Genomic DNA, 13,195 nt, shown 5'->3' with positions numbered 1-13,195 from the left:
GGTACCTAGGAGTAGTGCCATCCACGGGTATTGGACAAAAATAGGGAAACACAAAAAGCACAACGCATTACCATGCCTTCCAGTAGTTCAGGTCCTGTATGGTATTCAAGTGTATCCTGTATCATCTTCCTGTAAAATAGTGGCTAGCTCTGGTATCGATGTTGGAGGCAGATAGCGATCACGGACCCTTCTCTGCTCAGTAGACCATCAAGGCTCAATAATATTGAGATCCCGTGTGACGGCTCTCGTGATGTTGATATTGCTTGACTTGTTGGTAGTGGCTAGTCGTCGTTAATGTCGTATTCTTTCTAATCTCAGGGCGTGGTAATTGTTATTTTCATTGCGAGAAGACGCCACAAATTATTGTCTATAAAATTTGTCGTATAACGTCGTACATACTAGAACTGGATATTTCAAAGTATCTTCCTCTGTTACATTTGACAGATTAATCGGTGAATAAAGACGATATTCTTTAAGGAAGTCCCGTCTAGATTAATTTCACTCTCTTGCAATTATGTTAAATTAACGTGAAAAGTTCTTTTTGCGAGTCAGTGTTCACTAATGCTGCCACTCAAAGACTCTATGCCTAAGTTAATTTTTCGTTCGATTTTATTATAACAATTGACGATCGGTGCTCTGGGCTGCGTGATGTAGCGATCGAAAACAATTAAAGTTCTCACAATTTGAGCTTTGAGTTAATTTTTGCCACTAAAGCTCCCTACCTCACTTCCCTGAATACACTTGAAAAAATGTATTATCATTTCTTTTTAATAATAAAACTTTTCCATCTCACCAGGATAATTACTTTCAGATAAGATGGAAGGTACTTTTGAAATTAAAGCTTGGAATACTTCCACACTATATATTTTCCCGATGGGTGCTCATACGAGCTAACCCTAAGGCAACGTGAGACAACATGAGCTGATATAACTGAAAAAATGACAAAATGAGATCGAGACACTATTCTCTCGACTATTTATAGATTTTAACAAAATAGAAGTTTACGTAACTATAGCTTATTAAGACAACAAGTTGTTAGTACACTACTTATTCTTTTGAAATGGTTGTTGTTAAATAATCCACAATTACACAAAAAATAGTAACGAAATTATTGAAAATCATGGCTTATGGACGTATTCACTGGTCACTGAAGGCCGTGGGAGATTTGAAAATTCATCCTCGTGTTATCAAAACCAGCCAGTCCTGAGCAATGCGAGGTGTGTGTGCCGGCCGGTGTGGCCGAGCGGTTCTAGGCGCTTCAGTCTGGAACCGCTACGGTCGCTTGTTCGAATCCTGTCTCGGGCATCGATGTGTGTGATGTCCTTAGCTTGGTTAGGTTTAAGTAGTTCTAAGTTCTAGGTGATTGATGACCTCAGATGTTAAGTCGCATAGTGCTCAGAGCCATTTGAACCATTCGAGAAGTGTGAAGAGGGGCCCTGTCCTCTCGGAACACAGTATAATTATTGATGAACAAACATTGTACCATGGTTTCGGCTTGATCAGCCAAAATCGTCACATAATGCTTGGTGGTAAGGCAGCCATGCAGAGTAACCATGAGGCCCACGGAATACCACGAAACCGTTGAAAACATCTCGTTGGGGGTCGCGGAGAGGCAATCACGACCCTTTTCGGCAACCACTTCGCTTGATAGGCTCGTAGAGTAGTCGAAGTAGCACGGAATGAGGTTCCGGTTTCTTTCGTCCCATCCCAGTCCCACTCGATGCTCAGTCTTGTTAGAGACATTTCTGCTTATACAGGTGGCACCTCTGTGCACCGAATTTCGACCTGTGTACGCCTAAATAACCTAAAGATTTAATCACACATTTTTTCTGTTACAACACATGGTATATGGCGTTCCTTAAATAAATATTATGCGCCCTCTGCTGTTCCTAATCTATATATACGATTTAGGAGACAATATAAGCAGCCCTCTTAGAATGTCTGCAGGTGATGCTGTTATTTATCGAATATTAGAGTCAGCAGCAGGTCAAAACAAATAGCAAAACGATTAATGATGCGAGAGGTGGGAACTGACAATAAACATTCACATCATTCATATGAGAACTGAAATAAATCCATTACATTTTGGTTACATGATAAATCACACAAAAGTAAAGACTGTCAGTTCGACTAAAGTCTTAGGGATTTAAATTACCAATAACTTAAACTGCAACTATCATACAAATAATGTTGTGGGGAAAGTGAACCGAAGACTGCGATTTACTGGCAGAACATATAAAGAGACACTAAAGAGACCACATGTACTACGTTTGTCCGTCAACTGTTAGAGTACTGCTGTGCGGTATGGAATAATTAGCAGATTAGATTGACGGAGGACATCGAAAAAGTTCAGAGAAGAGCAGCTAATTTAGTACTATCAAGAAATAGGGGAGGGTATGTCTTAAATATGATACATGAGTTGCGGTGGAAATTATTAAAACAAAGGAATTTTTTGTTGCGGAGAGATCCACATTACATATTTACACGCTCGGTATTTCGTAGAGATTCGATGACGGGTAATGGCGAACCAATAGAAGCATAATGGTGTGCGATTACCAATGTATCCTCACCGTTTACTAATTGAGTAGGTGTTTCATTTTAATTTCATCGTTGACTAACATAACTGACATATAAGAATCCTATGAGAAATGCTCTAGACATTTTTTTAGAATAACAGTAACTAAGATACGACTTTTACAGTTGAGTTTGATTTTGTTTACCAATCAAACACGTTCCGTGTAATTATTTTAGAGTAGTTCAGTGGACCACAAAGGAAATGATTTTCTTAACATTGTTCTAATTGATTATTTTAAATGTCTGGTTGTCAGTTAGTATTGATGTGTAGCAACTTATAACAAAAGCAGTAGGTTAACTCTTCTTGTATGAATAATGTGTAAATACCAAGCACTAAATTTTTTTTCCAGTTCCTTATAACAAGAACCAGTTGGTTGTTTTGTTTGCTCTTTCGGATTCAAAGTACTGAACCTTTCCTGTATAAGGGTTTCCTGTGTTCTGGGCTATAATTCACTGCAGTTAGCCTTGCTGAAAGGCTTACTGAGAGATAAAGGGAAGTTATGGCCTGTTGAGCGAGAAGCAGTGGAATAGGATGTCGATTTGGGGGGATGAGATGTGGAGTTGAGGACACTCTTGTTGTAATATTAAAGTGTGTGTGCATGTTTGTGTGATTCATTTTTTTCTTTCATTTTGTCGTTAGTTGTGTAACAAAGGGAATACGGTTATTCTGTTGGTGCTATTTTGAGCATTGGCCATATCTTTTTAAGACATATATATATATATATATATATCCACTAAAATACTGACTCCTGTCTTTGTAAAAGAGAAGTACACTCAAGTGTCACACGAGAAGACTAATGGACGAGAAACTCAGAAATCCCACACATCAGTATGGAAGAACTGATACAAGCCGTAATCACAGTAACAGAAAAAATCAACTACTTCTATTTTAATATCTAGCTACGGAAGGAAGTCCTCACAATGAGAAAAGACCTCCTACGCACAGTAAGCAATATTTTGCTGAAGCGCAATGAAAAGAGAATTTAAATAACGTAAGCAAAGAAGTAAAAGCCAACAGATAAATAGACAATATCGTGATTTATCTTACACACAAATGGAAACAACGAACAGTTTACACATGCATATGAAGAGTATTCATCACAACATACAGTCCACGGAATTGAAAGTGAAAGAGCAGTACCCTAGTTTCGCACTACGTCACAAAACCGATCTACAACTCTTGCTTCAATACCTTAACAAAATAAATCAATAAATAAATATTAATGTACGTGAAATAAATTGTCGCATTTTCTCAAAAACAGGCAGCCATCAGCTCGTGGTACCCTAGCTATAAAGAAGAGCCGGACATTATTATTGATAAATCAAAACAGTAGCTATAATGGCAACACAATTAGACAACCACAACAGAAAAAGAAGACTTGTAGTCGTAGCACAGAAAAAATAAAAATACGTTGCTTGTGCACACTCAGCACACTGAACACTCTTGCACTGGAAAACACAGACCACGTCGAAAGCAGATGACGATGTACTGCATCTTATCACAACCAGCTCACAAACGACAGTAACTTATTTAAAAAACTGACTTCAAAACAAATAAAATTCAAGAACAAATAAAAATAGCAACAAAAGGATAGAAACCACTAGAATAACTTAGTAATATGTTAAATAAAATGTACAGCATTCACTCTAAATACATTGGAATGATTGCCAGGAAATGTAATATCCAGTACAAAGAGCATAACAGAATAGCAGAGCCGGCCGGTGTGGGCGAGCGGTTCTAGACGCTACAGTCTGTAACTGCGCGACCGCTACGTCGCAGGTTCGAATCCTGCCTCGGGAATGGATGTATGTGATGTCCTTAGGGTAGTTAGGTTGCAGTAGTTCTAAGTTCTATGGGACTGATGACCTCAGCAGTTAAGTCCCATAGTGCTCAGAGCCATTTGAACCATTTGAGAATAGCAGAAAATGAACATACTCGTTTAGTATATGCAGAGCACGGTTCAACAAAACAACTAATACTCTGAAATAAAAACAGACATACCACCCCTTTGCAGAAACAGCAGCAGAATTATTTAGGGTGTGGCATGGAAATTGGCAAAGTTACGTTTTCAAGCCAATGTCTCTGAGGCAAGGAGGTACACGCTCTTGTCGTAATGAATGAAACAACCTTTACTTTTGTAACGTTTATTTGGGATGATTTGAATATCACTAAGGAATAACATTTCTAATTCCTTATATGCAATTAATTTTGTTAGAAGTCTCCGCAGAATTAGTTCTAGGCAAATTGTAGATTCTGTGTAAGTCAAAGCAAAATTTAGTGTCTGATTGAGGTACATTATAACGTAATTAAATCTTAAATCAACCGTGTGTGCATCCGAAGTAGTTTTGAATAAATATTAATCACGAATGGGATAAAAGTTGCTATCGAATCCTTCCATTAGCCACTAGACTAAGCTGCATTAGTACCTACGCTGAGCAACGAGATTAAAGGATCACATTTTCGAAACCCGTAATTATCTCCCATTGTGATTCATAAGACTGAAATTTAGCTCAAAAATGCCTACAACTCTCCTCTGTAACGCTGCAAACTCGTAGCGCCCTGCTTCAAACAGAAAGCTATCGACACACGTGAGAAAACAGTGCCAGAGCTCAGAAGTTAACACGAGCAGTAAGGTGGCTCAAGGTTATCATGTTGCCAACAGATTTCACCAAAATACCGCCCAACGCCACCGTGGACGTTTCTTTTGACGTCGCCATTGAATTATTTCAGTACCCCATTGCGGCTGACGTTGGTACCTCCTTCGAAATATTAGGTTTTAACTTCACGTCGACGACGTTGCAATATTTTCGTCATTCGGTTCGCTTTTATTTTCTTTGGAAGACTACGGTAATGTCTGTATCCTATCGTAATTAGTCACGTCAGATGCCATGGCTCATGTCAAGAACATCATATGCATCTGACCACGCTGAGAACGTCATGTACTCACTTCATACAGTGTTAGCCATCAAATAAATGTGTGTGCAGCTACATTGTGAGTTGGGTTGGCGTCGAATTGGGAGCTAATGCTGGTCTGACATGCTGTGAAGTTTGTAACGTAGCACTTGCAATAAAAGGTCACTCCACCGTTGACAGACCGTGCTACAGATGTACGTCAACATGCTCCCAACCGCGACACCCAGCGTCGAAATCCTGCTGGTTTTTTATGGATAGCCGATTAAAACGTTTCAGATACAATGCCGCTCAGAATCAACACCAAAAAGGCCTCAGACAATGGCACAGAGGGTGTCAATGAAACCACCCCTTTCCGTGAGGCGTCGATGCCCACACATTTCGCCGTCGAAAACGACAGCTCACAATGCGATGAGCCACAGGAGGATGTTCTTGACAACCCTGGACACTGCTAACGCCTTTGGGCTTCTTGAAGGACATTTCTGGGCCCATTGAACGTGGTGCACCCCTTTGTAGTGCAGTACGACAGCAATTTATCCTCTGGTGTACAAGGCGGAAGCGCTAGGGACCGTTTAAAATCATTCAGTGAAATCTGAACATGATCCGAAACAGCGAAGGTTACTTACGTTTTTCCAACCCTTGTGTTTTCCGCCCTCTTGTGTCTTGATCACGCGGGGGTGCAACATTAACATGTGTGTGAGCAAAACGTTCCCTCTAAGACCGCCCCAGATGTGTCCACCCACATTCGAGGCGCGGTCGGTCGAAAACAAAACTGCATGCATCACAGATAAATAAGGAGAAACACCATTGTTCCCTGGTATGCATTTTTCCAAGTCACTTCACGATAGTTGGAAAAGATTTTTATCACGCCTCAATTGATTAGTAAAATTAAGACTTCATAAGTTGTACACGAGAAAAAATTTCCACGAAACAGTTATAAAAGATTTATTAATTAAAAAAATGAAAGAAGAGTAGGTGGAACACATGTTACGTCATGCTATCCATGATGAATATAGACTCATTGGCTACAAGTAGACGCGACATTTCTAAAGATGATCACAGAGAGAGACTGGTGTTAGTCATCACGATATAGTGTAACAATAATGTGTTATCTAGTGACAGTGTACCAAGGCGTAAGCCGAAAGGCCATCATGTTCATAAACTGTGACTGGATATCACTGATCAAACATATTAAACAGTATGATTAAACAGTCTCCTCGCCAGGAGAAAAACAAGTTTCTCTCAAAGAATTATCAACTCATTGTCGACTTCCAGGCGACATTCGGAATATATTCGCAAATACGTGATTGACTCGAGGAATATTTGACTGATCGAAGCCATTACGTGCATGTTTCACACAGATGAAAATAACTTCGGGTGTGTCCCAAGGAAGGGTAGTGAGCCCTCTAATATTTTAATGTACGTAAACGATTTGTTCGACAAGATCAGCAAGGAAATTGGAACTTATGAAACCTGGCAGATACACTGAATGAAAGGGAGCAGGTGTGACTACTACTTTACTAAATAGCAGGAAATTTGTATGGAAGGAGGTGAAGGAAACACTATATTTGCATGTTGGTAGTGTTACAATGAGGACGTTGTCGTATATTGACTGATTATAATCTTAAGACCGAATAAATTTTTATTTTAAAATCACATCAGGTACTACATTACTTTTGCAACTGAGACCTGAATGCATTTAAGAATCATTTCCAAAGTTACCTGTGTTAGCTGTACCTCATCTCGTTGCCGAAGTCTGAGACAGAGTGGTAACCATGACCCACGATGTATTTGGCTGTTCTGAGTTGAAAATAATGTTTCGAGGTCCATTATTCATATCTTGCAGGTAATGTTAGGATTCTTATTCTGTAGCAAACGGAGTCGTGAACCTGCTCTCGTGGGGCAACAGATCCAGAGTCTGCACAATTTGAAATTCGCCGCAGTGACATATTTAAGGAATGTAATCGTTTACACAATATCTTAACGCATTTTTTCACCATCGATCTGCATCCATTGCACACGTGAAAACTGTCTTAGTTCATCCACATGTAAAACAGAGTGCAGAGTTCACAGTTTACTCAATATTAATCCTTTCAGTAGTCTGCACGATACGGTGGACGTATCGATTTTAACGTTTTATCCGCGTCTATACGAACGAAAAGAAACACATCAGGGACGTAACAATTCAGACCTCAGCATCCCTACGTCACCAGTCTATCACTCGCTTGTTCATTGTGGATACTCGACGGCACGTTCTCTTACACAGTGGCAGCTCACGCGAAATATTAGCAATGTGCTACAATATTACAAAAATAAACAGAAAACAAATATACGAGTATATTAAAACAGAAGTAGTGCTCACTCAGTGACGAAAAAGCCCATACGTCGCTGTTATCTTTGCCAGGATTTATCTATATTTTTGGAGTTGAAACCATGAATGTTGGTTATCATATACTTCTCAGCTCTTGTAGTGGGACGCGAAATTGAAGCGTCACCCATCCACCAGTGTCAGCCCAGTTTGCAGGTGAATATAAGTTTAATTTAGTGTTTTGTTTATGTATTTTGTAATATTTGTAATGTTTGTGAATTATCTAAAGTTTTGTATTCATTTTTATGTTTCATGTACGGAGAGGGCGGCGCAACGAACGGAGACAGCATCTTCACTGCCGGGACCAGAGAGGAAATTGCTGGCCACTATACGTCGCGGGTCGACAGCCAAAGAGCAACAGAAGATCCTGAAACCGAGTTGTTGCGTCGTGCTTCCAAAAACTGAAAAAATAAGAATTTGTTATCTTTCTACAACAATGACGTCATAGAAAGTTTAATCATGTTGTAAATGTTCAGTCCTATCTTGTCAAGGCTCAGGTTCACGTCTATATGTATGAAGATAATAAACTAGTGTATACTACAAAAGTTTAAATACGTGTTCCGAGAATTTATTTATGAAGAATTATGTTAAGGAACAAGTATTACTGATTTATTTGACAAGATTATTAATTTTTGACAACGTTCATCGCGAGTTTGAGTCTTAAAAGTTTATGGTTTTAATATTTATTAAAGCAGATAACTTGCATTAATATAATTTCTGAGAAGAAACAAACGACATCTAAATTGAAAAATGTTTGCGAAAACCAATTGGTCTGAGTGACGTAATTCTGCACATACGACTCAAAGGATGATGTTTCGTTCAAGAACCATTCAGAGGCAACTTTAAAAAGAGTTTAAATAATTTTGAAGTGTTTTGTAACTGACGTTGGTGACGACGTCTGCACATGGTCATATGTCAAAAGAAAATCATTTATACAAAACTTACGTCGTTACACTACACTCACTACACTCACTACACTCTTCTGCCTGACCGTATCCTCGGAATTAACGACATATTCCGGTGAAACCGCTAAATCTTGTGGCGAGCAAGAGTGCAAATGTCATTGCTGATCCGAGAATCTATTTCAAACGCGAAGAAGGGAAAAAGTATATCTGCATACAAGATGCGAACGCAGTTCCTTCCGTTCCATAGCTCTAGGTTCCTAGTTATACTGAACACACACAACTTTTAACAATATTGTTATAAGTAGTGTTACGATCTTCTGAATGCTTTTCCCGCCAATGCGTCATTAACTGACATTTAATTATAAAACATCGTACCAATGGTGATGTGTTTCTGATAAACCTTCGATGCGCCAGAAACATCTGAAGAGAAAGGACGTAATTTTAGTGTGTTCCCGGCTCGCATTCAAGGAAAATCGGCAGAATATTAGTATGATATTTAAAGAGTGCTATAGCACATTAGCACACGATCACCAGCAGCCACTGATCTGCCAGTAAAGACATATATAGATAGTGTGAAGCATTTATGTTCTTGTAACATCTGAGAGTATTAGCATCTATCGCTAAACACAATAAATAAAAGAAAATGATAAAAAGTGAAAGTTATTTATATAGACTCCCTCCACATTGTGATATAACCAACCTGAGGCATATTATGAAATCTCTGATTCTGTTGGGTATCGATAATTTTATCTGCAAGACAATAACTTCATACAAAACTACTTGTGTGTAAATGTATTATGTGCGTTCCTGGTTACATTCGATGTGAATGGAGATATACTGCAAATTTTATAAAATTATTTACGGCATCACCAATAACTGTTAATCTTTATGTAAAGAATAAATTTAAGTTAAATACTCCCTTTGCCAGCGATGTACATAATTCGCTTGTTTGTCTACATATTTAATCGCTGTTCTCTCTCGGTTAGCAGGAAGAGTAGTTGTAACTGAGAGCTGTATTGCGTCGTCTGTAAAGGATGTACATGTTTTGCGTTTAGTTGGAGTTTGTAATGTACGGGAGCAGATGAAAGTTATGTTTGCAACTAGAATAGAAAAGGCATAAATATGAAAATATATTATTTCGTAGTTAGTGATCCACTGAACTTTCACAATCACGGGTTTCAGATTGCTTCTTGCAGAAAAATCTGGAAGCCACAATCATACTCCGGAGACAACAAAACCAAACATTCTCATATAAAACCAACTAAGTACCAGATACAAAAACTGTTTAATGGGAGCATGTTCACTTTTAAAATTCCCCAAATTGACGTGCATCTGTAGCTCTGTCTGTCAACGGTGGAGTGACGTTTTATTGCAAGTGCCGCGTTACAACCTTTACAGAATGTCAGACAAGCATTAGCTCCCAATTAGACGCCAACGCAACTCACAATGTAGCTGCACACACATTTATTTGATGGCTAACGCTGTATGAAGTGAGTACAAGACGTTCTCAGCATGGCCAGATGCATATGATGTTCTTGACATGAGCCTAGGCATCCGATGTGACTAATTACCAAAATGTTCAAATGTGTGTGAAACCTTATGGGACTTAACTGCTAAGGTCATCAGTCCCTAAGCTTACACACTACTTAAATTATCCTAAGGGCAAACACACACACCCATGACCGAGGGAGGACTCGAAACTCCACCGGGACCAGCCGCGACTAATTACCATAGGATACAAACATTACCATAGCTTCTAAAGAAAATAAAGAAAAGTCCCACGACGAAAATGTTGCAACGTCGTCGACGCGAGGTTAAAGGTTAATATTTGGAGGGAGGTACCAACGTCAGCCGCAATTGGGTTGTGAAATAATTCAATGCCGAAAGATATGAATTTGTGCGGGATGGAAAATTGAGGATTTGGGTCGAACAGAAAGTATACTTGGATACTAAAGTTAAAATCGTCTGGATTGTTAGGCAGCGTCGTGTTTGCTTTTAAAATAATCGACATTTCGACCCCTCTGCTGGGATCCTCTTCAGGATGTGTTCGTGTCTACTACTGCTTGAACACTGTGAGAGACTAGTGTCGCGTTCTGTTAAAAAAGGGAAGTTTTCCCGCGTTTGTGCTGGAGAAGTGGGAGTATCGGTTAAAATTCTTCAGGCTACCATTGGTGGGCCATCGTCATGGGCTAATATTCCTGCGCTAATGACGATAGCCTACCAACGCGACACTGGTCTCCAAAAAGTGCTCTAGCAGTAGTGGACACCGAAAGGTCCTACAGAAATTCCAGCAGAGGGGTCGAAACGTCAATTCTTTTAGAAGGAAATATGACGCGGCCTAACAACCCAGAAGATTTTAACTTTGGTGATAACCGCCACGAAAACCTGCAGACTTGGAAAGTTGAAGCTGTTATAACGACTGCTTGCATAAAGTGGAAAATCTGGTTTCGAGTCCCGGACGTGGCACAAATTTTCAATTTTCGGCATTGTGTTATTTCAATGCCCAATTCCAGCTGACGTCGTTACCGCTCTCGAAATACTGGTATTTACGGCCGCTGTATCGAAAACATGGTACTTTTGTATCGGACATGTCCGTTAGAACAGACATCACACGTAATATACTGCCGGCCATTAAAATTGCTACACCACGAATATGACGTGCTACAGACGCGAAATTTAACCGACAGGAAGAAGACGCTGTGATATGCAAATGATTAGTTTTTCAGAGCATTCAAACAAGGTTGACGCCGGTGGCGACACCTACAACGCGCTGACATGAGGAAAGTTTCCAACCGATTTCTCATACACAAACAGCAGTTGACCGGCGATGCCTGGTGAAACGTTGTTGTGATGCCTCGTGTAAGGAGGAGAAATGCGTACCATCACGTTTCCGACTTTGATAACGGTCGGATTGTAGCCTATCGCGATTGCGCTTTATCGTATCGCGACATTGCTGGTCGCGTTGGTCGAGATCCAATGACTGTTAGCCGAATATGGAATCGGTGGGTTCAGGGGGTCATACGGAACGCCGTGTTGGATCTCAACGGCCTCGTATCACTACCAGTCGAGATGACAGGCATCTTATGTGCATGGCTGTAACGGATCGTGCAGCCACGTCTCGATCCCTGAGTCAACAGATGGGGACGTTTGCAAGAGAACAACGATCTGCACGTACAGTTCGACGACGTTTGCAGCAGCACGGACTATCAGCTCGGAGACCATGGCTGTGGTTACCCTTGACGCTGCATCACAGACAGGAGCGCCTGCGATGGTGTACTGAACGACGAAGCTGGGTGCACGAATGGTAAAACGTCATTTTTTCGGATGAATCCAGGTTCTGTTTACAGCATCATGATGGTCGCATCCGTGTTTGGCGACATCGCCGTAAACGCACATTGGAAGCGTGTATTCGTCATGGCCATACTGGCGTATCACCCGACGTTATGGTATGGGGTGCCATTGGTTACACGTCTCGGTCACCTCTTGTTCGCACTGACGGCACTTTGAACAGTGGACGTTACAGTTCAGATGTGTTACGACCCGTGGCTCTACCCTTCATTCGATCCGTGCGAAACCCTACATTTTAGCAGGATAATGCACGACCGCATGTTGCAGGTCCTGTACGGGCCTTTCTGGATACAGAAAATGTTCGACTGCTGCCCTGGCCAGCACATTATGCAGATCTCTCACCAACTGAAAACGTCTGGTGAATAGTGGCCGAGCAACTGGCTCGTCACAATACGCCAGTCACTACTCTTGATGAACTGTGGTATCGTGTTGAAGCTGCATGGGCAGCTGTATCTGTACACGCCGTGCAAGCTCTGTTTGACTCAATGCCCAGGCGTATCAAGGCCGTTATTACGGCCAGAGGTGGTTGTTCTGGGTACTGATTTCTCAGGATCTATGCACCAAACTGCGTGAAAATGTTATCACATGCCACTTCTAGTATAATATATTTGCCCAATGAATACTCGTGTATCATCTGTATTTCTTCTTGGTGTAGCAATTTTAATCCCAGTAGTGAATTAGAAGTTTATCTTCTTTTCTTACAAAAGTATAGGGATAAGTGAATGGAGTTGAAGTGGAGACTGAGTAAAAAGTGGGTGGAGGGAGAGTGTGGAGTGGCCATCGGTGGTGCAGCAGCGACCAGCCAGCTGAGGTTAGGGTGAAAGGTGGGGGAGGGATGGGGCCCGACTGCTGACACGGAGCAGGGCGCAGCGGCAGCGCCCGCAGCTTTATGTCTCAAACACAAAGGCCGGCTGACTGATGCAGCCGCCCCGGGATTAGCGAGCACTCTGCCGTCACGAGCCGAGCCGACACGTCTGCCCTGCGCTGCGCTGCCCTTCGCTGGCCCGCCGCCGCTGCTGCCCCCACAGAAATACCGCGCTGCCATGTCGCCGTGGATACGTCCACTGCTGCCGCTAGTTCTGTTGCTGA

Source organism: Schistocerca americana, chromosome 7 (assembly GCF_021461395.2).
Source record: "Schistocerca americana isolate TAMUIC-IGC-003095 chromosome 7, iqSchAmer2.1, whole genome shotgun sequence".
Lineage (NCBI taxonomy): Eukaryota > Metazoa > Arthropoda > Insecta > Orthoptera > Acrididae > Schistocerca > Schistocerca americana.
The sequence above is the reverse complement of the archived record's forward strand: the minus strand, read 5'-3'. Positions refer to the sequence as shown.